At 41.4% G+C, this 25,404-nt stretch overlaps 1 protein-coding gene across 4 annotated transcripts in view; it reads right to left on the bottom strand.

The window, feature by feature from the left end:
* Positions 1–25,404, bottom strand: part of lrrc4ca (leucine rich repeat containing 4C, genome duplicate a) — a 217,512-nt gene that overhangs the window by 32,921 nt on the left and 159,187 nt on the right. For 2 of the 4 annotated variants that reach the window (XM_056387207.1, XM_056387209.1), the window contains exon 3: positions 24,660–24,801. The gene's annotated coding sequence lies outside the window, so the exon portion shown is untranslated. Of the gene's footprint in view, positions 1–16,856; positions 18,567–24,659; positions 24,802–25,404 lie in introns of those variants that run through there. The other 2 variants (XM_056387208.1, XM_056387206.1) reach the window with 2 other exon arrangements.

Raw genomic sequence — 25,404 nt, 5'->3', positions numbered from 1 at the left:
GATACTCTGTGATTAAAGTTATTTGGCTTCATCAATGTGGAGCATTTTGGGGATATCAAGGGCATCAAGCAAAATAAGAGCAAGAGAATTAAAGAGAGAGTGAGATGAGAGGATAAAACAGGCCATCACTCTGGTGTCACAGGCAACAGATAAGCCTGCTGAAATGTCCTTGTTTTGTTTACTACTTTAAGGTGTGGATATTGAAGATTTTCATTTTCTAACTAAGATTAAATACCAAACTTTTATATTATATTACTCATGTAGGTTTCCAGTAGGGGTAGACAATAACACTTTATAATGAAACGCACTTCAGGTAAGAGGTTATGTTTTTTTCCAAAGGTCAATGGGGGTTGGTTCGGTAAGATTCATTCTTACAACAGAATGAGTATGACTCAATGGTGAAATGTAATTGTTCAGTCAGAACTGAAGGACATTATGTAAGACAAAGGCAAGGTTGTGTGAGCCATCACTCAAATAAATTTAAACCAGAAATTTTATCAACTAAATCTTTTTCTCATAACTATGTGGGATTTGATCGCATAATGACCAGCTTGTCATTGTAGTTGATGGATGTTACTGCTCCAAATTCAGAAAAAAAAAAAAAAAAAAATTTTATTGCATGATGGTCAAATTGAACACCCACCTTTTCTCCCTTGATACCTAAATGCCACCATTGGTCATTTATTCAAACAGCTTGAAGTATAATCAGAAGCAGTGTGATGTTTTTATAATGTGGACGTAGTAGTTGGGTCTCCAAAGCACTTGATCTTAATACTGCAGAGGTCTCATCGCGTGCCAAATGTCATCATTGCTTTTTCTTGACACATGAAGGCAATTTTAACCCTAAAACTAACTATAGCTCAAACATAAGATAAGCAGATAAGAAGTCATATGTTAATGTTATTTTTTGTTTTTTACATTGTTTTAGTTTAGCAATCCGCTAATGGAAATCGTGATGACCATATGAAAACTTTGTTGAGATTACGTTGTCAAACATACAGTGAACTACAAGGGTCAAGAATAATGTTCAATACCTATTTTGACTTTTAGTATGAGGACTTTCGCTCTATTCGCTTTTTATTTGGTTTTGCTTACGAAACCGACAATACTTAAAGTGAGCTTATATCATTTTTTTCTGAACAGCAGCCCAGCTGGCTAGTATGGGGATAACGGTCAATACTAAATGATAATGAGGCAGTAGCACAAAAACAGAAAAGTCAAAGATCAGCAAACTGACTCAGTAATGTTAGTTACAGTGTACAGTGTATGAATTCAAATTTTCATTAGTAAGATAAAGAATAAGCCGGATCTTCCAGTTAGTCACATAGTCTTGCTTTAAATCCCCTCTTTTCCTTTCATCATCTGATCAAGTCATAATGTCAACTGCTATTTTAAAGCTTGAGCCCGCTATCTTCTGGCATGGTGTGGTTGAAAGGCGGATTCTGATTGGTTCCAAGAAGAATGATTAGGTTTACGTAAGAAGTAGAGCAATACGTTAACAAGCTGAAATCCATTTTAGTCACAAAGAATTTCTAGATGACTCAGTTTTGAGCTAAGAAAAATAGCACTAATAAACACTTAGATCACCTTATAAAGCATGTTACCTCTGACGCTCAGAGCTACCAAAGGAACTATTTCAATGAACAGGAAATGAATCAGCCAACGCAGCCCTCCCCTTTACATTCTTACACTCACGCTCCAACGCTGATTTCCTTGTTGAAATGGGCCTGTTATACAATTGAAATATGTTGAATCATTATTCGTTGGTGTCATCTCCTGGTGGTTTACATAACCGGGATTTAATTATAGAACAAGTGCGCGGATGCTCTCCCACAATACTACTGGTGCTCCCTGTCCAAGAAAGGGTACTTAGGTTTGTTTTCTATTTTCAGAAGGAGTCAGGCAGAGAGCCATAGAGAGACGAAAGGAGAGAGAGAGAGAGAGAGAGAGAGCGAGAATGGAGAAACGAAATGAACCGAAGAAGAACATCTCCCCTGCCACACGCCTGCCGTTCACCCTGCAGAGTCACAGGCATCATGGCCTCTGCGGTTTTGCAGATGCAAAAATGTCCCGAGTACTTGTGAATTTAATTTGGCATCGGAAAGCATGGATCAAAACAGCGGAGTACAAAGCTTTGTTTCAGATTTGCTCACGAGACAGGGCACTGTTTCAGTTTGAACTTGAACACATATCCTATTACAGATGATGCCAGAGCACCCAGTGCTACAAGCTGTACACAGCACTTGGAGCTGTGTCTGCACCAAAGCATCGTCACAAACTGTGACTTCAGCCGGTAATGAATTTTTACATACTGAAGAGACCCAATGGACACAACCACACACACAAACACACACACACACACACACAAACACACACACACAACTATGTGGTTTAGAAATGGACACAGAGCAGTAATGGTTCTAGTGTGGTATCAGATCTCTGCACAGATAGGCTCCATCTCTTTGTTAAAACACACAAATTATTTGCTGTGAAATGTAACATGATGAAAAAATTAAAGAGTGTGTGCTTTTATACAAAAAATTCTGACAAATTTGGAAAGCCTAAACCTTCTTTGCTGACAAATTACTGGCGGACAAATTACAGAGCTTCAGCTGGAGACGAACAAAAGCCTGACTGAGGGACACGCTCAGCTGGCAGACATTTAACTTTAGCTGGAGACCTCGGGAGTGCGTGTGTGTGTGTGTGTGTGTGTGTGTGTGTGTGTGTGAAAGAGAGGGAGAGAGACAGAGAGAGATCCTGTGTTAGCAGTCACATCACATCACAGTTTGCAACCACATTGATTAAGAGAGTCACCATGCAGACTAATTTGAACATGGAGCAGACTAAACGATTACTGGCAACCACTGATTTCATGTGAGGACATCACTCATTTTTTCTATGTAGCTTTCACTTATTTTATTCATGTCCTGCATGTGTAGGCACTGGTGAATAATGCATACAGTTTATGCACTGTGATATTACTTCTATGTTGACATGTGTTATCAGTTCTGTATGTGTGCATACATCTGTGTGGTGGAACTGCATGTGAATATGTCATAGGTACTGTATGTGTGTGGGGGTGTTTTATTTATCTCTCTCTATTTGAGGATGTGGCCCTTTGAGAGACTCAAAACAAATTCTATTGTAAACCCAGAGCTACTGAGGGACTGCGAGAGCCAAAGCCATCCATCAGAGCTGGACATATCCCCCATATGCAAACAAATGAATTAGAGCACTCGCCTCCCACCGGGCCCGCATCACAGCGGAGCAAAATAGGGTGCAAGGATGTTAGGAGAGGTGAAGGAATGCAATATAATAAGATGAAGATTAGAAAACCCTCTTGTGGCACCAAAGTGAAAGGACAGGCAAATATAAGGATAAATGAGGAATAAGGTCAAGTGAATTGGTTCTGTGAAAATGAGACGAGGCCAAGACGCAGCGTTAAAACTCTCCACCTCTTTTGAAGTGCATGGTGCTGAAGACAGTGTGACTGTAAGATCTGTGCTTATCCTTTAAAGGGCCTGTAATCACTGGAAGTGGGCGCACAAGAACCCGGCTGCACACAGCTGTGTGTCACTTTTTGTGGCACTGTGGTAGCTGTCGTCCTCTAGGAATGATTAACCCAGAAGAGCTTAATATAGAAAGGGAGGAAGAAATAGATGGGAGAGAAGGATGAAGAGCAAAAGAGAGAGAGAGGAGGGCATGGAGGACATTATTGTATTCCATGGAGAGTCTACTCTTTACCTCTGCACATCAAACCATGTTCACCACCGTTTAGCAATCTGTCTGCTAATTAATCATGCACTGTAATCAGTCAGAGGCACTGAAAAACTGTGTGTGTGTGTGTGTGTGTGTGAGAGAGAGAGAGGGTGTGTGTGTTTGTGTGGCTGTTGGAACATTGTGTGTGTTATTTGCTACTGGAGTGTTCGGTCTGTGGCTATAATGTTCATGCAATCAGGCTTTGACATTTAGGGTGCACAGCTAGGTTTAAGTTACTATATTGTTGCTTCCCTGTGCTCCAGTGTTGTTTTCTGTTTCAGCACCTACGAACTATCTTGTGTTGATGACTCATTCCTGGATAACTGTTTCTATTGTGAGCTTGTTAGCCTCAGAAATCAGAGCGATGAACAATGGATAATGTATCTTCCAATTCTGGCAAAGTATATGCTCTGGTAGGTGAAACCGGTGCAGTATTCATTATACTGATAATGATCTCCAGAGTGGTGATATCACAGTAATTGGAGATGGACTGACTGCATTGCCACCAGGATGAGCAATCATGTCTGCAGCTATTCTGGCTAATTGTGACATGGTGGCAGTGGCAGCAGGGGTGGGCCGGGTTAGCATCCGACACAGAACACCAGCCAAGCCTGCTAGCTCACATACAGCCATCAGCGCTAATCTCCCGCTATGTGCTAACAATAGTGCTGATGTGCTCGCTTTCTGGAGGAGCTTTGCTCCCCCTCCAAGCCTGCCTTGTTTGTGTGATGCCCCAGCAGCCAGCCGTCTTTAGCTTTCCCATTACCGAGGGAACAGTAGAGCTGAAATCAGCCGGGGTATTGTCGGTCCCCTGGAACGGCTGTGTGATTGAAGGCACACAGGTTACCGGATTTAGCATCACATGAGCTGGGAAATGTGGAGGATGTGGATAAACAGTTCTCTAAACCAATTACTTCGCATAAAGCACATTGAGATTAGTGAAAGAGAAAAATGTGAAGCAGGATAGAGGAGATGGGAGAGGAAGATACAGTGCTCAGTCTTTAACAGAGTTGAGAGGATGAGAGAGTTTGGAGAGAGAGAGCGAAGAGACCTCAGTGGCTAGACAAAGTAACAGGAACACCTTTTAAAATAATGCGAGTCAGCAGAAAAGCAATACAAACTTGGATGTTTCGAATCGAATGATACAGATTTGAATTATTCAATGCAAGAGCTGCAACTTCTTGTGTTAGTTTGTGTTGAGAAAAACACGTATTGATTATGGATACACATTTAAACAGATTCTTTTTAAACATTTTCTTCTGCTGAGAGATGTGCCTTCTCCGTCAATGCTCTGCTTTATATGTACGGTACATATACTAGTTCCCCTTGTTCATGCACAGCACAGCAGTCCTACAGAAACATGATACCTACTCACCAAAGTAGCTGCTGGATAGGTCTGATTTTCAAAAAGAAGCAGAAAGAGCTGTTTTCCACCAGACTTTTCAGTGCCCACACATTAAAATACTGTTGATCATAGTTTTGAGTAAGTATGCAGTATATATAAGCAACCACATAACCCATTGAGTTGGAAGGACTAGGCTGTAATGTGTATTTGAAACACACATAATCTAAATAATGTACTATGCACAATGTCTTATTACTCATACAGTTATAAATAAACTAATTACTGGTAGCCTGTGTGTTGCTTATTTCAGAAGTATTTTCTTTTCCCACTTGTTAGTCTGCTGTTTAATGCTTTTTCAAATACACATCCTCATTTACATTCATTAATAGGATAATATATATATATATACATATTAATGATACTCTACTGTATGTTAGGCGGGATAGCCTTTTTTTCTTAGTCCTACACTGTTACACTCTGTATTTTCTTACATATTTATAAGCATATGTGGTCTAGCACATTTTGTAAGGTCTTTAAATCCTGTAACAGCCCCTGGGCATTGAGCTTAAAACATGGCAAATTACATTGGACCTCAGCTGTACTGAAAAGGGGAGGGCTACCCCCACGGTATGTCAAAGCATAATCCTCTATTTTAACACACTCCCTCAAGCTTTCTTTATTTGTCTGTCTGTATTTTTCTCTTCTCACACCTTGAGGTGATTCAAAAAGCTTCAGCAAAATTTCATCTAGCATTCTAGAAATGGCAAGCAAACTGTCATTCAAAATGCCACTTTACCGCAAAGTCCAGTAACAGGAGCATCATTATGCCAGAAGTTTCTTTTATTGGGTAGAAAGAGAGAGAGAGAGAGAGAGAGAGAAAGAGAGAGAGAGTCAGAGATAGCCCAGTCCCGCTAAGCTGAATGACAGCCAAAGACACAGTTAGAGAAAGTGGGACTGCAATGTCACACACGACAGCAGGTTAGTAGGCATCTGGCAAGCAGACTTAACTTGCTGTCTGACTTCATGAGCAGGTCTGACACACCAAAAGCCACAGCGACCATGATCAGCACACTGGACTTTTGGGACGGTCTTCCTGGCCTGTTACCCACTTTCAAGGTGAGGGAGGCATTAGACTAAATGGGTTATACATTTCACAATCAAATAAAATATATAATAATGTGCCTGTAGGAAGTTCTATTCATGCGTCTATTCAGTGCCAAAATACAGTATGCTAACAGGTTCCACATAGGTGAATTACAGTGCAGTGCTCCCTCAGATCAAATTAAAACTGTGGTCCCGAAACAGGAGAGACGGTAGAGCCACTGCGATGAGGGGAATGAATGAACAGGGGAAAAATTGTGGGGTTGGGGAGGGGGTCAGTTTTTTTCAGTCTTTCCCAGTCTTAGCTCACAACTGCCAGATTTAATTCTGCTTGATTAATCTTATAGTGCCTAAAATGTTATTTACCACTGAAATAAGATTCGGATCACACAGTACACTCATTCTACTTTAAAGATCATTTCAAGCTGGCCTGAATGATGTTATGCCTAAACAACTCGCTGTGAGAAGACTTACTTGTGTATCTTTTGAGAGAGGAAATAAAACATTTTGATAAAATTAAGTTTAAAAATATATTCATGATTAATGAAAACACACCCCTCCTCAATTCAGTACTCTCAGAGGTTTTATAAGCTGTTACATGCGTGTTAGTTAATGTCAATAAACTTTAGAAAGATTTTGCTATGACCTTAGCGACAGCTCAAATCACTGCCTTCATGACTCTTCTCTGCATGTCATATTACTGTTACCATGACGATGATGGCCCGGTATCAAGAAAGTGCTGATCTTTAAAAACTAAAAGTCCAATCCTGACGAAAGACGGATGAAACATAACGGAAAACTTTTTTTTTTTTTAAATGATTCAACATCAAAAATTCATGCTCAACTTTCTCATCGATGCATACAAAACAATACAGTTCTTGTTAGCATGTTCCAGCATTGCTCCATCAATTAATTTGGATTAGGGTCCACTTCACAGAGGCTGTAATCACAATGCAGCCGATCCTTTGATGTTGGAACAAATGAGTACAAAAATGGTAGAACAGTCTTATGAAGATTTGTCCTCTTATTTCACCACAGAGAACACTAGATCTCCCCTAAGTCAGTGAATCTCTTCTCCCTCACAATGATGAAATCCTCCATTGTCACGTTAAATGAGAGGATGGAGGATCCTTCCTTTCTAGGTTAATAAAAAAAAAACCTTCCTCTACACGTCCCCTATTTGCCCAGCCATCCACTGAAGTCTATTTGCATTTTTGACATTTATGGGTGTGCTTCCTGCACTTGCGTTATAATTTATTTGACTTATACAGCTCATTTACAGATTGATAGCTGCCATTCTTAACTGGCTATAATGAATGCCTCATCACTGCACAAAAGTTACTGTGCTGGATCTGACGTTATGCCAGAGACTCCACAGAGCCACTTTCATTCTTCATTAAAATCTAATTTGTCTTTGGAAGAGAGAAGCCAGTGTAACACCCCCTGTTTTTGTATGCATCATTTTACTCTGTACAAGGAAACACAATTTGCCATTAAGGTTCATCTTTCAAAACTGAACACTGAAATGAAACTAAAAGAAGAATGCCAATTAGAGTCGCAGAGAAAGTGCAGCGCAGAGTGAAGTTTGAGGTTGATGGCCCTCAATACCCACAGCGATAAGAAAATGGTGAGCTGGCGGTTCATGACTTATACATCCCACAATTGGGATGTAACTCTCATTTGTCCTTCAAAAGACCTTATCCTGTCTTATCAGTCAACCATTGTGGTCTTGTCCAGACTACAATAGGAAGAACTTGTTTCTGTTCTGCACCCCTCCTGAAGTGGTTTAGCCTCCTTAGCCGTGAGGGAGACCTCACATTCATATGACCTCCTTTAACTACAAAACGCCACATTCCAATTCAAGCACCATGAAAAAGGAATAGCACAAGTGCAATTGTGCCTTAGAGCAGAGAAATATGCAATATGATGGCCTGGGCATGATAGGGCCTTTACACAATAAAGAAACACCTAGACATGAAGCTAATGAATACAGAAAGAATTTGACTCTCTTTTATGCTCAGATTAGTGTTATGCAAATGCACAGCGCACTGGTGGGGGGAGGAAGAGGAAGGATTGCATGCCAGTGACTGTAGGGGTCCCACCTGTTTCATCAGGCACAGAGGACCCTTTTAACCTGTCCACACTGCGCTACAAAAACACACACACACACACATACACAGACACACACACACACACACACACACGCACACATGCACACATCTCCCAAAGGGCTTTGTCATCCCCTGCAAAAACAGCTCATTCTGGATTTGCTTTTGAAACGGCTGATTTAACATAGACCACCTGGCTTCAAGTCTGTTTTCCCTTGTCTCTTTTTCAACGCAATGTGACACAAAGAGAGCCGATTACCCTACAACACTGCACGCAGATCAGATGCAGATTTAAATCAACACACACCTTTTCATTTCAATGGCATTGGGAAAGGGAGAAACCTACATCACAGAAAGGAGGTCGCGAGCGCCGTAACCGCTTTTCAGGAACACAAAAGGATAAATTGAGGAAGAGCTGTACACAGTGATCAACCTTTGTTCCCTGCACCCACGCGTGCGTCCGCATCAACATACAAACTATATTGTTCTCTCACACACACACACACACACACACACACACACACTCATAAACCGCTGCACCATGCAGTCCCACAGAGAAAAGGCAATCCTCACACCTCATGAATATTACAATGAGCTGGATCTGGGTCATTAATATGACACAGTCGTTACACTGGAGCCCAATTAGCAGTCAACATAGAGCCTGGAATGTTCCCCTGTTACTGTACATAATCACTTTTTCACTACGACAGACTCCAGAGCAGGGAAGGATCAAACCACACAATCACATACAAGAAACATCAAGGACTCTTCTACAGATAGCTTGACTAGATGAAGAGGTCACAGATGCTTGAAAGTAATCACTCAAAGAAATTTAGAAATAGTATACCTGAGCACCAGACTTCCACGCCGCATATAATCATCTACTATAAACAAACAAAAAGATTATGTAATGTTATCAAACAAAAATCTGCCAATATGAGACTGGGTAAGGTTCACTGACAATCTACAAACAGTTTTTTGCTTAAAAGTGCAAAGACGGATCTGAAAAGTTTGAAATAAGTTTCGCCACAGTTTTTCACAAAAGGTTCGCACTGGCCTGGGCCAGATCCAGCCCTCCTCTGTGCAGTCACCTTAATCAATAGGTTGCCACTGTAGCACACACTGTGTAACAAACAAAAAAAAAAACAATTCACAACCGAGCTGACGTTGTCACTACTGGGAATAAAACACTTGTGTATGTCACGCGGATGAGCGTTGATTTGACACAATATACCTACAAACAATAACTTTCCATGAAAAAATACTGTCAAAACATCTGTCAATGGTTTAATTGTGTTTGTATTGTTTTTTTTTCATTTATTCGCTAATAGCAAATGAAACATAACAGCAGTAATAAGTATGTGCTGCTATCCTTGTTAGGACATGACATTGACTTCCATTCATTGTGGACAACCTAACTGAAAATGCAGACCTTAACTGTAACCAACTCATGCCTAATCTGAACCTTAACCTAACCTCAATTCACACTTTACCCCTAAACTTTTGCCTCCTTTCTCATTAAGACCAGGCTTTGGTCCCCATGGGGACTGCTCCTGACAAGATTAGTGTTTATACCAGAAAAGGTCTCAACACACGTTTCCTTCTTCCCATCAAGCATGATTGGCTACCTCTCCACTGCCTCTCTACTTATATCCATCAATTTCATTTTGTGTTTTCATTCATGGGAAATATTACCTACTAACATAGAGATTAACATTTGTCAGTGAGTGAGAGCTTCCAGCAGCTGCTGTTATGTAATTTTTTTTTTTCATTTATTCATATGGCCTTTATTGCAGCTTTGTTATGAGCTGAATAAGTTTTAAGAACCATGAGCTCTTCAAACTTTAAAACTCAACCGTCATCAATATGAAAATAAAGGGTTTTTTTTTTTTTTTGGGGGGGGGGGGGGGGGGGGGGGGGTTTCCTGCCTGTTTGGAAACAAGTGCAAGGGTTTCATTACATGAGGCAGCATCTGTTCAGGATTAGTTTGTGTTGCGTATGTCGGAGATTACCCATTACCCACACATGCTTGTGCTCTCTCAGTTCGTCCAGGCCTTTCTGCAGCTTGAAGCAAATTGTTTCGAAACTCAAAGCGCTTCTTTTCTCTCTCACACATGCAGCGGAGGAGCGGACTGACAGCCCCTGTCACAAGGCCTTGACCTGAGCGGTGAAACAGACTGGTACCTCAGCAGACTCCACAGAGACAACTTGGATTAAATCAAGTGTAAGTCTATCCTTGTCAGATCAAAACTATCATAGTAGGGCAGCCTTGCCTACATGCAGGTGCCAGAATGAGTGACACATTAAGGTCAGGGACTAACAGGGCGAGTGTGTGAGTAGGTAGCAAGAGAAATACACAAAGATACTGATACTCACACAAATACACACACACAAATCATGAACGCATGCACCCACGTGCACTCATGAGTGAAAAAAGATAAATGATTGTAAGCACAGAATACACAGTATTAAGTCTCTCCTGGAATTTATGCATTCTTTTGTATTTCTGTAAGTTTGTTTGTGTGTGTGTGTCAAACATTTAACAGTGTGTGTGTTTCCTTGCAGTGTGGCGCACTGGTGTGTCTTTATAGGTGTGAGAATCTGTGGTCATGGACACAGGGGGCTTTTTTCCCTCTTCAGAATGATCAAAGATGCAATATCGGTATAGCTCAACAGTCAGAGAACGTGTGACTGCTCGCTGGGGTGTGACCACGCTGTGCTGTATTTCGGGGCTTTGACTTATGACCAGATTCCTGCTGCGAAGCTGAGCTGGGCTACCATCTGATTGCCAGACTGATTGGCTTTATGAGTAAAAAAGCAGATCTGGGAGACAGACGGCAACGCTCCACCCAGATGTCCACATCCCAGACACTCATTCTGCACCCCTGGGTCTGCAGAAGGCACTGGTTTAGGAGGGCACATGCAAGCGCTTTCACACACACACACGCACACACATACACACACACACACACACACAGACACACACACACACACACACACACACACACACACTACTGTAGCAAACATATAGAGCTCTCTGTTTTTGAATATGTATAGTCTTGTGTTCCCAATTCTCCAGATAACACTGCATAGTTTTCGATTGCATGACACTTCAAATCTTAATCAAAACTGAATTCACACACATAATCATAGAGGCCAGACTTACCACTTCAGCTTCCATGTTATATGTGAACAATACACATGTAACTACACACAGGGAGAATTTTTTTTTTTATTAACTGTCTGATGAGCAGCTGCCTGTTCAGTAGTCACCGCATGATGAAACTAGACTACTCTTGTTGGTGTTAGTGCAGTGTGGCTCAGGGTCAAACCCTGACGAAGGCTACAGAAAAGCATTGCTTTTTGATATTAGCTTTGTGACGTGCTTTCGAAGGGCAAAGCTTTTTCATTTCATTTTTTTTTTTTTTTTGGTCAATTTGATTCATGCACTTTGCAACAGTGGCAAGGTTGCGACTGATTTTTTGCCCTTCCTTTCTACCTACTTCCAGGTTTCCTTTATTTCGATGACTTCACCTGTGGAAACTGTGCTGAAAATTAAGGGGGTCCTCGGTGAAAATGCTATTTCTGCTTTATTGGAGAGCACAAGGTACAAAATCTTAGTAAGTATCCCTGCAGATAAAGCTTGCAATTTGTTATGGACAAAAACCCTGTATGAGAGATATTCTCTTTTCTCCACAGGGAGAAGCCATTCAACTCTAACAGGTCAAGTATCCACTACAGCTACAGGGCATTTTCTTTTCATCTCAATAACAACACTGCAAGTTAAAATGTAAGCAGTGTATACTCTTGCATGCACATCTATTATAACACAAATAATAACCGCCCTCTGAAAGAGAAAGTGGCTCATTCGGTTGATACAGGCTGCATGGGCAGAAAATTCACATTAAATGAACTAAGATAAGAACCACCTATCAAACACATGCTCTGTGTACTTTAAAATAGACTAGGGTATTAAAATTTAGATTCTTACTGCTTTTGTCACTGAAGGCTTGTGTCCATTGACAACCTATATTTTAGCTAGCAGCTCATAAGCTGCCAGGGGATGCGCTAGTCATGGCTCTGTTGCTATGCGACCACTAAAAACCTGTTTGAAGGGCATCTCTCCAGTTCAAATGATTTTAACTTTGAGTATTTAGAGCACAGTGCACCGAGCACACTAAGCTCACTTTATATTCCACTGTCTTGAACAAAAGATTGACAAAACAGCACTTTAGAGGAAAGTCTTCTTTCCTGCCATGCCTACAGTTTTTTTTAATTTTTTTTATTGTCCTCTCCTTTTTTTTTTCTTCTAAGGTGGACTTAAAGATCTTACCTCCATGTGGCACAATCTGGAAAAAAATAAAGCGAGGCAGTAGGAGATTGCCTGCTACCCTTTCTCAGCCCATTTAACCTTTTAATTTAGCAGCAGGAATTAATGTGGTGGCCAGGGCCAGTATCACTTTAAACAGACGTTACCCAGGTGCCCCAAAGACAGGAAGAAAGAGTCCTCTGTGGTGCATATGTATAATTTCTGTTAATGCGTGCATGTGTCTGTGCGTATGAGAGACTGTTTGGGGGTATTTGCGCTGCACTCATGCAAGGCTGTTATTAGCGAAACCGTCACATCAGTCCTACCTCGGGTGCTGTCACTGTCATTTCAGCAAGCGTGTGACATTCTGGTGAGGTCAAGGAAAGACAGACTGGCAGCAGAGAGGAAGGTGAGGATAACTAAACTGAAAAGACACCATCATCACGACTGGCAAAGGTGGGTGATGTAAGGCAAGTGGTGAGTAATGATGCATTCTGAATTCAGGTCAGTGCTCCTAGCTGAAATTCACGAAGGGAGCGAGGAAGCAGGGAGATAGTGATGGAGTTGGAAGAATTCCTTTTTAGCCCTGAGTCACAGTGGCACAAAATATTTCAAGCTGTGTTGTTTCAAAATAGCAAAAAAAAACAAAAAACCCACTAGCAAACACCACACAATGTTGCCACGCTGAACACTCTTATCTATATTCCATTTAATCCACTCCTGTTCCCACGATAAGAGTGGCAGTAGAGACAGAGAGAGAGAGAAAGAGAGAGAGACAGAGACAGAAAAAAAGGAGCAATACTCCCTGGCCTCTAGAATGACAGAATGGCACTTTTATGATGTCTCCCAGATTATTCCCTGAGATGGATGGGCTGAGCTGGAACACCGATTGATTAATCCATCGACTGGTGGAATGTGCTGCGGCCGTCCCCCCTGCTCAGCTGTTCTTTCCCTGGACAGAACATTCAGACGGACACGTTGGATGAGGATGACTAATGAGTGGGGCTACTGCACATACCGTCCATGTCTATCTGTGTATTTGTGCTGTGCCCAAAAAGCTTGCTAGTGTCTGGCTGATAGAGTAGATCATATAATGCAAGCATGAACAACACACAGTCTCAGGCTCAGATGTTCATCCACAGTGGTATAGATAATTGGAAACAACTCGCTTTTTTTCTCACCAAAGATTATATAGGGATGCTATTGTGACAATGAGCTTTCAGTGACAAATTGCTACATTTTTTACAGCCAACCAATCTGAACACAAAACCTTCTTCAAATCATTTATTTTTTGTTTTTTTTAATCACATTCACAATAGCTACCTGTGATGCAGACTAGCAACACTGTGTCAGTGGCCATCATGTTAGAGCTTACTCACTGTCGGCTGATGAAAGCATCTTCCAAAGCTCAATTCCTTTAAGGTGACTCTCTTCTTGCCTACCTCTGCAACTATGCATGATTAACCGCCACGTGACCGACCTCATGTGTAAAAGCAGCAATCACCAGCCATGATGCACTTTGCAAAAGCTTCAGCTTAACATCACTTCTGCTTCTGTCCTGACCTCAGAATCCATACGGTTTTATATTTGAAATTTCCCGTTTTTTTTTTTGTTTTTTTTTCATTTTCATTCATTCAGTCTTTTTCAGCATTGTGTGATTGTAAATATTCAAGCATTGGTAATAAATATCCCAGAAGTAAGGATACAGTCATGTGTGCATGAACTTCTACTAATTCCAGCAGACATGCTCTGCAGGCAACTGTAAGAAGTGAAATGCAACACACTCAGTGTTTAAATGTGGATTCAGAAACAAATGTACAAAACCTATAGTAATAAATGCCAATTCATAATGAATTTAGTGTCTGTGATTTATTTCATTCATTACACGGATGTTGTCAACCTCATATTCATTTAAATGCTTCTTTTACCTCCAGCATTCCGGCTTCCAGCTCCTATCAGGCCAACCACTTCAGACCCCCTGCATCGCACTGCTGGCCTCCCATACAAAAGGCTAGGGAGTAGATAACGGATCACTGTAACTCGTTGAATGAAACCCCCTGAGAGATTTCATACCCAGAGAAGATGAAAAAGGTAGGGGTAGCTCCATTATTGATACAAGTCCTAGGCAGTGAAAAAACTGAATGCTAATGGTGTCCTAAGCTGGGCTTTACAGAGATTAATCCGATTTGAGAAATGAACATTTTATTATATGGCAGAAAGTGCTGGCCCTGATCTGAACTGAGTCACAGGCTGAGGAGGGAAGAAATGACAAAGGGAGTGTGGGAAGGGAACATGGGTATACAGTCTGTCGCTTTGCAAGACCCTGGCACCTCATTGCAGTATGCCCTTTTCCAGCTGACAAGTTCATTAATTTTCTGACACGGCTGCTTGGAATGATTTTCAATAGATAAGTCGGACAACAATGGCTGGAGAAATTGGACATAAAACAGATGTCTATGGTAGCAACACTATCAGCTGAAGACTGGCTTTGTGTGAGCAGCGGGAAGTCCCCCTTGGTCCCTCTGCTGCACCTGCTCTGAGGCTATTTCCCACTGCTTAGAAGGACTAATAGGGAAACACTGGGGATACAGCTGTTGTCACGCTAGCATAGTGAAATAAACAAACAGTGATGCAGAGTTTCCCAGTGAATCAGTCAGTTTTAAAGTCATTTGCGCCTTATGCTGGCTGGATCTTTATAGAGCCCATGACATCCCAAACCTACAGCCCACATCCATCTCAAAGAAAATCTCCACAGGGATGAGAGGGTTTGAGGAGTGTTAAATGGGGAGGAGGAATAGTCTCTCTACTTATTACTATGAATCACTCTGCGCCCGTTGCCAACAAACAACTGCAATCTTGGGAATATGTAGGGAGGATTTATCATGCTAAAGGCTCTGACAGGGCCAAAACATAAAATCGGCAGTCTAATTTGTCTCCCCAAGGTGATGTAACTCCATCATATGTAGGGCTTTTCTTTCAGTGGGTGAATAATGCTTGCCATGTTTCTTACTTTCACAGGTGAGAGATGCAATTCATTCTTTCTTTTTTTTTCTGAAGAGTGACAGCCACCTCTATTTATGCTTTTACCAACACTGGTTTATCACCAACATGACAGACATCTACTTTTAAGCTCATCTGCTGATAGATAGATAGATAGATAGATATAGATAGATAGATAGATAGATAGATAGATAGATAGATAGATAGATAGATAGATGATTGAAAAACGCTCTGTACAATTTGCTTTACAACTTCTTGTATAGACTATCATCTGTTGCTTCGTTTTATACTGGGAAAGGATTATATTCAGCAGTTTAGTAGCTCAGATTTTTGAGCCATGAACTACAACAGCCATGCCTTCTTTAGCTGAGCAGAGGCAGAGTGAAGACGACAGATTTTTATTTCAGCACCATGTTAGAAGGACAGCTCCCTCCCAGGCTGCCACAGAGACAGTGAACAAGCGCTTTCTGTGTGAACCATGTGAAGAGGAAGAAGAAGAAGAAAAAGAGAACAGACCAATGTAGGAGACTTGGGCAAGAGTCAGAAATGCCAGAGATGTACTCCTTGAATTTTAAATTCTAATACTTAATATTTTATATCTTCCAAAATTATTTCTGAGAGGTTACTACAGCATACAGACCCACATGCTACATATGGCAGGTTTTCAGGTAGTGAATGCAGGTTGAGGGCATGCAGGTATAGACCGAATGGATGGATGGATGGATGGATGGATGGATAGGTAGATGGATGGACTGCAGTTGCATTGCCCGCATAAATCATTTTACAGTATGAAAATCACAGCCAGTCGCATTAATTACACTTCCTTTCACAAATAGTTGTCTTGTTCTGTTTTGTAGGTGAGCTCAACTCTTCCTTTTTCACTGTTCATGACATTTTTTTTCTTGCTTGGTGCTCGCGCACTCAACTCAAGGGCGCGCAGCGAAACGCAAGTAGACCCACGCGAGCGCGCATCCTTTTCCTTATCTCCCAAATCAGCGCATGATTAGAGCTCTTTTAGTTAGAGGCCGCAGTATCAGTGAGGGTAAAGCCTTGGGAATACAGTGCCCTGATTTAGCTCATATCCCTGCAGTCATCAAAAGAGGAGGGAAAAATAATAATAAACTAGTACATTTGGACATCCAACAGGAAGAACAGGCTGAAGGGGTAGTTATGGTACAGAGACGCGTGAGGTAGCCAGACCAAGATTTTCTTTACGCCACACACGCTAACTTACTTGTTCACGGAGACGCCAAGGTCTGCAGGATCTCTGCTTTAGACGGAGACCGGTCCCTCTCCCGCTCCCTCCCCAAAAACTGCATCGAAAAAACATCCGCAATTCTCAGGCGATTTTGCAGAATCCGTGGTGATACTTTCTTGCCAGACACATTTTGCTGTTCCCGCTCTCAAAACGACGTACGTAATCCACACATCAGTCTCGGTGACATGGCTATTAACTCTCACAGTGATGATAATGCATCCGATATTTCCTTCCTTTTTTTTTTTTTTTTTTTCTTCAGGACGCTCGGAGGCACCCACAAGTGCCAGTGTTGAAACTACTCTCCCGATGCAGAGCGATACACACTGTGGTCCAAGAATTTTTTTCTTTTTTTTCTCCCCAAATGATGAGTTAGGTCAGTGTGAAGTAACACTGGGTTTCTTTTCTCTCCGATCTAAATTAAATGTTGAAAAAGTAGCCTCTCCTCACCGCGCAAGGAGAACGTCGTGTGGTCAATTTCCAGGTGCATACATCCTGAAAAACCCGTCATTAGACTGAAGGCTATAGCAGAGGTGGGTTTTTTTTTTAAACGTCGCTATCGTTTTCAAATGCAACTTTTCTTCAAGTCCCTATTACTTCTTAGTCATCAACCCTGCTGAATCTGATTAGGTTTCACCTCACAACCCAGTGCGGATTTCAAGATGCTTATTTCTATTTTTCCCCTCCTGGTGTTATCGATGAAAGAAGTCCCGCAGTTCACTGACTGAGTAGGTATCCTATACATTGGAGAATTGATAAAAGTTGCCGAGATTAGGGATTATCTCTCTCTTCAGGTTGCTCCATTCTCCATTTTCGAGAGGAAAAAAACGCGTTTATCTGGGATGGATGGGGAGGTAAAAAAAAAAGAAAAAAAGAAAGAAAAAAAGATCCAGCAGGTATCCTCAAGAAGCCTTTAAAACCCCATCAGAGATTCTGGCAGCGGCTTCAGTTGAGAGGAGCTTTCACCCAAAAGCTCAATTCTTACATGTTTTCCGCGCCGAGCCTTGATCTCACCCTGTCTGGACGGGTGTTATAGTTCACCAAAGGCAGTCATCACTTCTGCGCCCACGCTCCATCTATGTATGCATTTCGGCAATTCAAGCCTCGCCTATCCATCGATGTGACACACACGGCGGGGGTAAGAAATTGCTAAAGGGTTATTATCCACAAAGTGCTGTTCGTCCGAGCCCTATATCTTCTTCTTCTTTCTTTTTTTCCCCTCTCTTCGACTGCAGTGTGGTTTAAGCTGCTTCAAATGTGATCACAAATTAGCTCGATCCAATACGCGCACGCAGGCAGCATCCATTGGTGCGCTTTTTTTTTCTTTTTTTTTTTTTACAGTATACCTCAGTTTGCGCTCAGCATTTACGTACCCAAATACAACGCGCGGCGCAGCACGGACGGACACTGAATTGATAAGTGCACGAAGGGGGGGGCATCATGTAGGTTACCTCCCACTGACAAGCTGTGCTGCTCTCCAAGTGAGACTGTTCCGCCAGTCACTGCCGGTGGACTGGCGTTGCCGTCAGCCGCAGGACCGAAACAGTGAGTGCAGGAAATATTGTTTCCCTTCTCTTTCCAGCTTTCATATCGCTCTGTTTGAACTTCTGGAGCTCCTAAAATTTTCTTACCCCACTGTGGGGAGCCCATGAACCGAATCTCACCCCCCTGAAGCCTGGCATTTAATTAATTGATTCTTTACCTCCGTCCTTCTCATCCATTGGTCAGTTTCAAAAGGGGAAAAGCAAATGCTTAAGCGCGCTACCATTTGTGGATATGTGTGCGTGTGTGTGTGTGCGTGTGTGTCTGTGTGTGTGCGCGCGCGCGGGCACGGGAGAGGTGTAGATGGACAGGAGAGAGAGAGAGTGAGAGAGTGATTCTTCCCATGTGTCTCTTGCAAATGGGACACGAGTGCCACCTACCGACTCCCCGCGCCTGCTCCCTGTGTGACGGTGTGATAGTGGCCCCAGGCTGATTGTCGCATAGGATTGCTCTCCCATGACAGACTACGTTTTGTTTACATAGGGATATATGCACTATATTTGTATTTTGAAAACGCTGTAGGGTGCAATATGAGACACAGGCCTACACAATTGTTTACAGTGAAGAGATCAGGAACCACACAGTCACAGAGTGGAATAAATGTGAAGCATATGAGAGGAGTAGTCTACTGTGACAACTTTGACATTCCAGAAATAGTTATGATATCTCTCAGGCTTCAGCACTTTAGACCCCATTTATAAAAGCTGGCTCTGTGTTATGAAATATGAAACACACATTGCAGATTTTCTAGCATGGCGGCTGACACAGGAGACTTCAGGTCTTCAGAAAGATTACTGCTTGTGAAGCGTTTATCTCAGGCAACCTGCTGTACTGCGCATATTATGCTAAACTCAGTGATATTATACAACATGTATAATGGAGTTTAAAAAAGGATGAATTTGCAGATAGGTGAGAGAGAGAGAGAGAGAGAGAGAGAGAGAGCACTTCTCATCTGGGGAGGGGGATGTGTTCACAGACCATGTGATGGTAGATGTGAGAAAACATTTGAATGCCAGACCAGGGTTCTGTCCATCTAGCTGTCAACATCTGATCTCATTTCCCTCAGTGCTGATGGCGCTGCATCATTCATCTGTCTTCATGACTGTCGACCTGACTGTCTGTTTGTCTGGCATACGGTAGTAAAGAGCACCGCCCTCTTGCTTTCCAGCCGAAGGAGACATCATTAAATAACTCCCTTTTTTTTCCCACTCCATTCTTCTCCTATAGGCTCTGGCCAAGTGAGCAAATAAAACCATATTTGTGTGCACCACACCCACCTTGCTCCTCCAGATAATGGGATTGGTGTTTTTGTTTCGTGTGAAACCCTTTGAATATACAGCATTTCTGTGTCAGTCAGATGAAATGGCTGGGGCCACATTTGAGTGCTGTCCCCCATCATTTGTGTCATGTTACTGTACGACAACTTAATGGCTTTGATTAAAAGCTTTTTTCTTCTCCATCAGTTGGGAGTCTGTGGCTCTCTGGTGACCACTCCTTACTACTTAAGATCTTATTTGCTGTGTGGGAACCATCCACTGGAGTCCACACCCGTTATCTTCATTTATGTCTCTGTTGAGACCACAGATTCTTGCCTGGTTGAAACTCTTGCGTCTTGAAGCTCCAGTACAGTCAGACATGGTTGCCAGAATGCATTACCTTAAACACTACATGGTGACATTAATGTGTTAATTGTAAAATGCATTAATCAGCGACTTTTCATCTAATGTGACACATGAATGTATGTCTTGCTGATGCGAGCAGACGTCTTGAACACTATTGAAACATCATATAGAGCATCCTGTACTTGGAGAATGTTCAAGAGGTGCCGTGCGCCCATTGTAAACAATGTGACCTTGTTGCCTGAAAGGGCAAGACACAATACAAGACTCACGGGGCCAGTTATTCTAGGAGTGGCAAGGGCGAGTAAAAAAATCTTACTTAAGGGAATGCTCCAGTATAGATTATTGGTGATGCTTTCAGCATCCTCGTAAAAATAAAGATCGCTTGACATTAACAGAGTGTATTACAGACGCAGCGGTGTAGGCTTTAAAATGATAATTTTTTTTATCCCACTATTTTCTTTATAGTCACTTTACGGAGATCAACCCCCCGAAAAGCTGATGTTTTGACAGAAGAGAGGAAAATGCAGTAAAGTGCCATTCAGAGACGGCTCAAGGCACACAGATCTCTTCTTTTCCCTGAGAGTATTATCTTGTCAGGGTTTGAATAATACATGTGTTGGGATGCAATTAGATAATGTAATAATCATGTTGGGTATGCCATGTAGGTCTCATCCAGTCATCAAAAGGAATATACAGTAGGCTACGTACCACACTCAAGTGGAGGCACCTCAGCATTGGTTTACTCTGCCAAGATTCCATTTTAGCTGAGAGATAAAAAAATGCGAGGAGCTAGGGACGCATAGCATAGCTTTACCCAACATAAGGAGATGAGAACATAAGCACAAATTCAGTGTGATGCAGTTTTTATTATAGTGATGCCATGTTATGTGAAACATAGATTGAATAATTTAATCTACAGATGTCAAAATTGGACTGTTGAGAAATTCTTCTCACAAAATTAAGATTAAAATAATAATTAAAAAAAAAAAGTTAATATATTCCTCCCACAGTCAGATGCTCTTCACAAATCTACCTGTTCAGAGGCGGAGGGAGAAAGGGTAACGTAGCACCTACACAGGCCCCTTTTAAAAGGAGGCTCTGAATACATTAATAATGTGTGTTATTTATTTTGAGATCTGGCATTCATTATTCATGATGTTGTTTTGAAGGGCATGAGACATCACTACTGATATCCTGCAGGGCTCAGAGGCAACGAAATAACATAGTTAAGGTGTGTGAGAGGTACGACAGGGAAGCAGGTCCGTGGGCCTGCGAACGTGTCACTCGGCGCTCGTTTCCATTCTGCTCCATCAGGCTTAGTGCCACCTCGGGTTGTGTAGCGTAGGAAGCTTGCCTCTCTCTGTCTAATATCTGATTCTCGCTTTTTTGCTTTTTCCCCTGTTCCCACTGTTCTCTCTCTGCAGTCGCATATTTCAACCACAGAATTAGTTTGGCTCGCAGAGCAAATGAGACAAATTCCACAAACACCTCAGTGACGATGTCTCTGAGATTCAAAGCAATTCATCAAATTTCACGGGCTTGATAATTAGGTGCATCAATGTGTTTGCCATCCTATTTAATCTCCACTTTGATCCACACTAATCTCTAACTGTACTTCTCTTCCAAGGCTTTCTTTGGCCCATCGGGCTCATGATTGAAGAATGAATTTGTAGTTTCCATTCTAGGCCACTTTTGGCTTGGGTTCTCAATTCACCCCCTGTATCTGGGCTAAATTAAAATAATTCAAAGCATGCTTCACCCTAATAACACTCTGTAAGCCGCTTCAATTGCATAATATAATGTTGAAGGAAACCGGATGACTGGCTTAGTTATTGGATATTGGCTGCAGCTCAAGACAGTATCAAGAGATGAGAAGGCCCACACTCACTGAGGGATGAATCAATTGATGATCATTATATAATCAGTATATTACTTATCATATCATGGATCATCATCATCTGTCAGTGGTGTCCTAAAATTAGCATTAGGAATGCATGAATACTCAAAATCTGAGCATGCAAATGGTATCATTTCCAACCAGATGCCCATCTCTTCTGTCCTGTTAAACCTACTTCGGTTTGTTGTTTTTTTTTCCATTTTAATGTGTTACATCCTGAACAGCTGATTGACAAGCACCTGTGCTTGCTTGAGGGCTGATCTTAAATAGGCAGGTCCTTTGTTCAGCTCTCTCTCTCTCTCCACCCTGCTGTAGCAGCGCCTTTGTGGTGCTTGGCATACGCTTTTCATTCATTTGTTCAATGTCAATACAATGATATATATCACTGGTGACATATAATAATAAAACTTCAATGCTAGTGTTTGAGTGTTTGTGTTTGAGTAACAAAAGTATTTCAAATGATGTGATGAATATTTCTAATGGCCATTCAAGGATACTTCCAGTGAGGAAGGTACACAACTCTCTCCTACTGCGCCAGTGATGCTGAGAGGTGTATTTACAATTGCAGTCAGGCTTGGTTCAATACAACTGAAACGATCTCAATAAACTCACTAAACAAATAAGTATGTCAGCTTGTATCATATCTCAAAATGAACATGAAACAGCGAATACTTGGAAAAATAAAAACCAATGAACTATCCTTTGAAATACCACCTAAAGAAACATATGAATAAAAAAAAAACCAAAACAACAACAACAACAAAAAAAATCTCTCAAATCCTGAACATAAAAACAAATCATGGAGTGAATTTAGTCAGTGAAGCTGTAATTGATTAAAGCTGAGCTGTTGGTTTTAATCAAATATTTGATAAGCATCATTCAAATTTGCAGGCAAAGAGAAAATTGTGGTTTCCTACATGTTTCATTTGAAGTAATTTATTCATGATTTTGGAAGAGCCCCATTTCTCAAAGAGAAAACATTTCTGAGGATGTTCTGTGACTGGAGATGAACTGCTGCCAGAGTTATTGCCATTTGAAACTTTGCCATTGTTTGGTCATACGGTAAAGTGCAGCCCTAACCAAAAATGGTTTGACAAACTTTTCAGGCGTTTGCACAGATTGTCAGTTTGGGTTACTGAAATGTGTGGGCAATGAAGAATTATGTATTCCTTTCAGGCTGTCTGCAACTTCACTTGTGGGTCATGACTAAGTATCAAAATTTTGTGATGCAAAGATGATGTAGGCAGTTGAAATATGCTGTGTAAAATTTGATGAAGAAGGAGGCGACAGGGAAAAATAATTATATTGATGCTACGGAGCATGATGAAATGATGGTTTAGTACAATTTAAGGTCCATCCAAAATATGTATCTGACGGTGCCTTGATTTAGCAAGCTTGGTAGTTTTGATCAGTGAGTGTGGTTTTTGATGAATGTGTTATAGGGCTCAAAGAGACACATGGACCCTTGCCACTGAGTCTGATAGTTGTAGGAGTCACAGTTTCTGAGGTCCAGATAATTTTAAAAAGTAAGAGCAATCCACAAAAAGCCCCCCCCCCCACACACACACATGCACACACATGCACACACAAAAGACAAAAAAAAAAAACAGTTCAGTCCTTTGGCCACAAACCCAAAGATGAAAGATGTGAACATGTGCCAGCAGCTCCACATCCCTCACCATAATGAAATGCACACCGCATAGAAACGTCCTCCCATGCTATTTACTGTAAACGAGGAAAGTATTGAGCACTTGAGAGATTATCATGGTGACGCCAGAGCTATCCTTACCGCTTTTATTTCAGGAATTAAGCTCGAATTTATTAGTCATTAGCAGTTTCCTTGATCATTCATTATACTTTTTATATCCTCCAGTGAATAATTTTAATGTCCTCATCTCAAAATATAGAGCACTTCCTGCACATTCATATATTGTTTTTTTTGTTTTTTTTTTCGTGTTTAATCTGCTGTTCATCCATCGATTACAGTATAAAATATCACATCCAGACAGCTGTAAAAATAGATGACTGACAGGAGAGTTGATGCCTTAAACATGCTGAGTTTACTCATGGATATCTCTCTTTTATCGTGGTGACAGACGTATTTTTAGAAATAATCTAACCTCAGTAGTGTATTCTCTGTAGAAATGCTTTGCCACAATAAAAGTCAGATGTTTCAAGTCAAGCATGACCAGCTGTTTTCTCTGCAGGTGAACAGAAGCCCGCTGAATTATGCCATGCATGGCAAACCACCAAGCGGTGCATGGGTATAGATCTTGATGAGAGGATTTTGAAATAGGTGAGCACCTGTTTTGTGTTGAGCAAGCATTGTTAAATTTGCGATCATGATAGTATATAATAAGCAATAAGCCATCAGTATATTGGTGCAATTTAGGCTTCATTTTGAAGAAAATAGAAAATGCATCCACATTTAGTTCAGTATGTGTCTCTGGCTACTAATAGTTTAGCATCAGTATTTTGTAATAACTCCAACATTTCAGCTCGAATTGTCTATTAATGCACAGCCATTAAAGGCTTACTAAGTTTGCTAGTGAGAAAATCTTGACTGACAATCAGAGGATAAAGCTTTAAGCATGACATAAACCTTGTAATCCTGTATCATAGCAGATTTAGACTTTGGTGTAACCTCAGTTTCAGCTTGTTTGTCTCCTCGGCTGTGTCTCTGTTCATGCAAAACAAGCAGTGCTCCAGACAATGGCATACCTATTCACATGTAAGGCAGGGAGCAGATTTGCAGCATCTGGATGTGACGGCCGATCCTCTCTCTCCCCCTCTAATCCTCCATGTGGTTGTCTTTCTGCTCAGACACATAGGGGATCGAGTGGGCCATCCATTCACATCCTGCCTGCCATAGGGCAGATAAACAGAAGCAAACAGAGTAAATAGCCACATAATCAATTAGAAACATTACAAGGAACTGCACATTTCATTGGTTGTGTTTGGATTTTGTTAGTTGGCAAAAATATACTGCTCACATTTAGTGGGATGGAGGTTGATGAGCTCTTAAGTGTCTCTTCAGGCTGCTATCACAAAAAAAATGCGTGGGTGCTTGAGAGTTCATGAGTTATGGACAGCGAAGAGCATGTGATTTTTGCACTGGCTTCACTTTGCCTGTGTGATGTGAATCATGCACTCCTTAAGATAGCAAAACACCTCTGATCGTACTGCATGTCCTTAAATGGCATCGGGTCCAACGGTTTTCAGGAAGAAGAACTGAAATCATAAATGTCAGATTCCCTAATCTTCCCGGAGAAGCAAAATGCAACATTAGGGCGGGATAAGGAGTCCAGTCAGTGCTTTATTTGGCCACTGCAAAGTATCACCTTGAAAGGTTGAGAATAATTGAACACCATGAAGTTCACTCCTGATTACCTTAATCATCTTTCTCCTAGAAAGGTCATTTTACAGTCTGGTTAACTACAGACAATAAGAATCAATGACTGGTAAA

Source organism: Seriola aureovittata, chromosome 10 (assembly GCF_021018895.1).
Source record: "Seriola aureovittata isolate HTS-2021-v1 ecotype China chromosome 10, ASM2101889v1, whole genome shotgun sequence".
In the NCBI taxonomy this organism is placed as follows: Eukaryota; Metazoa; Chordata; class Actinopteri; order Carangiformes; family Carangidae; genus Seriola; species Seriola aureovittata.
This window is presented reverse-complemented; position numbering and strand designations above follow the sequence as displayed.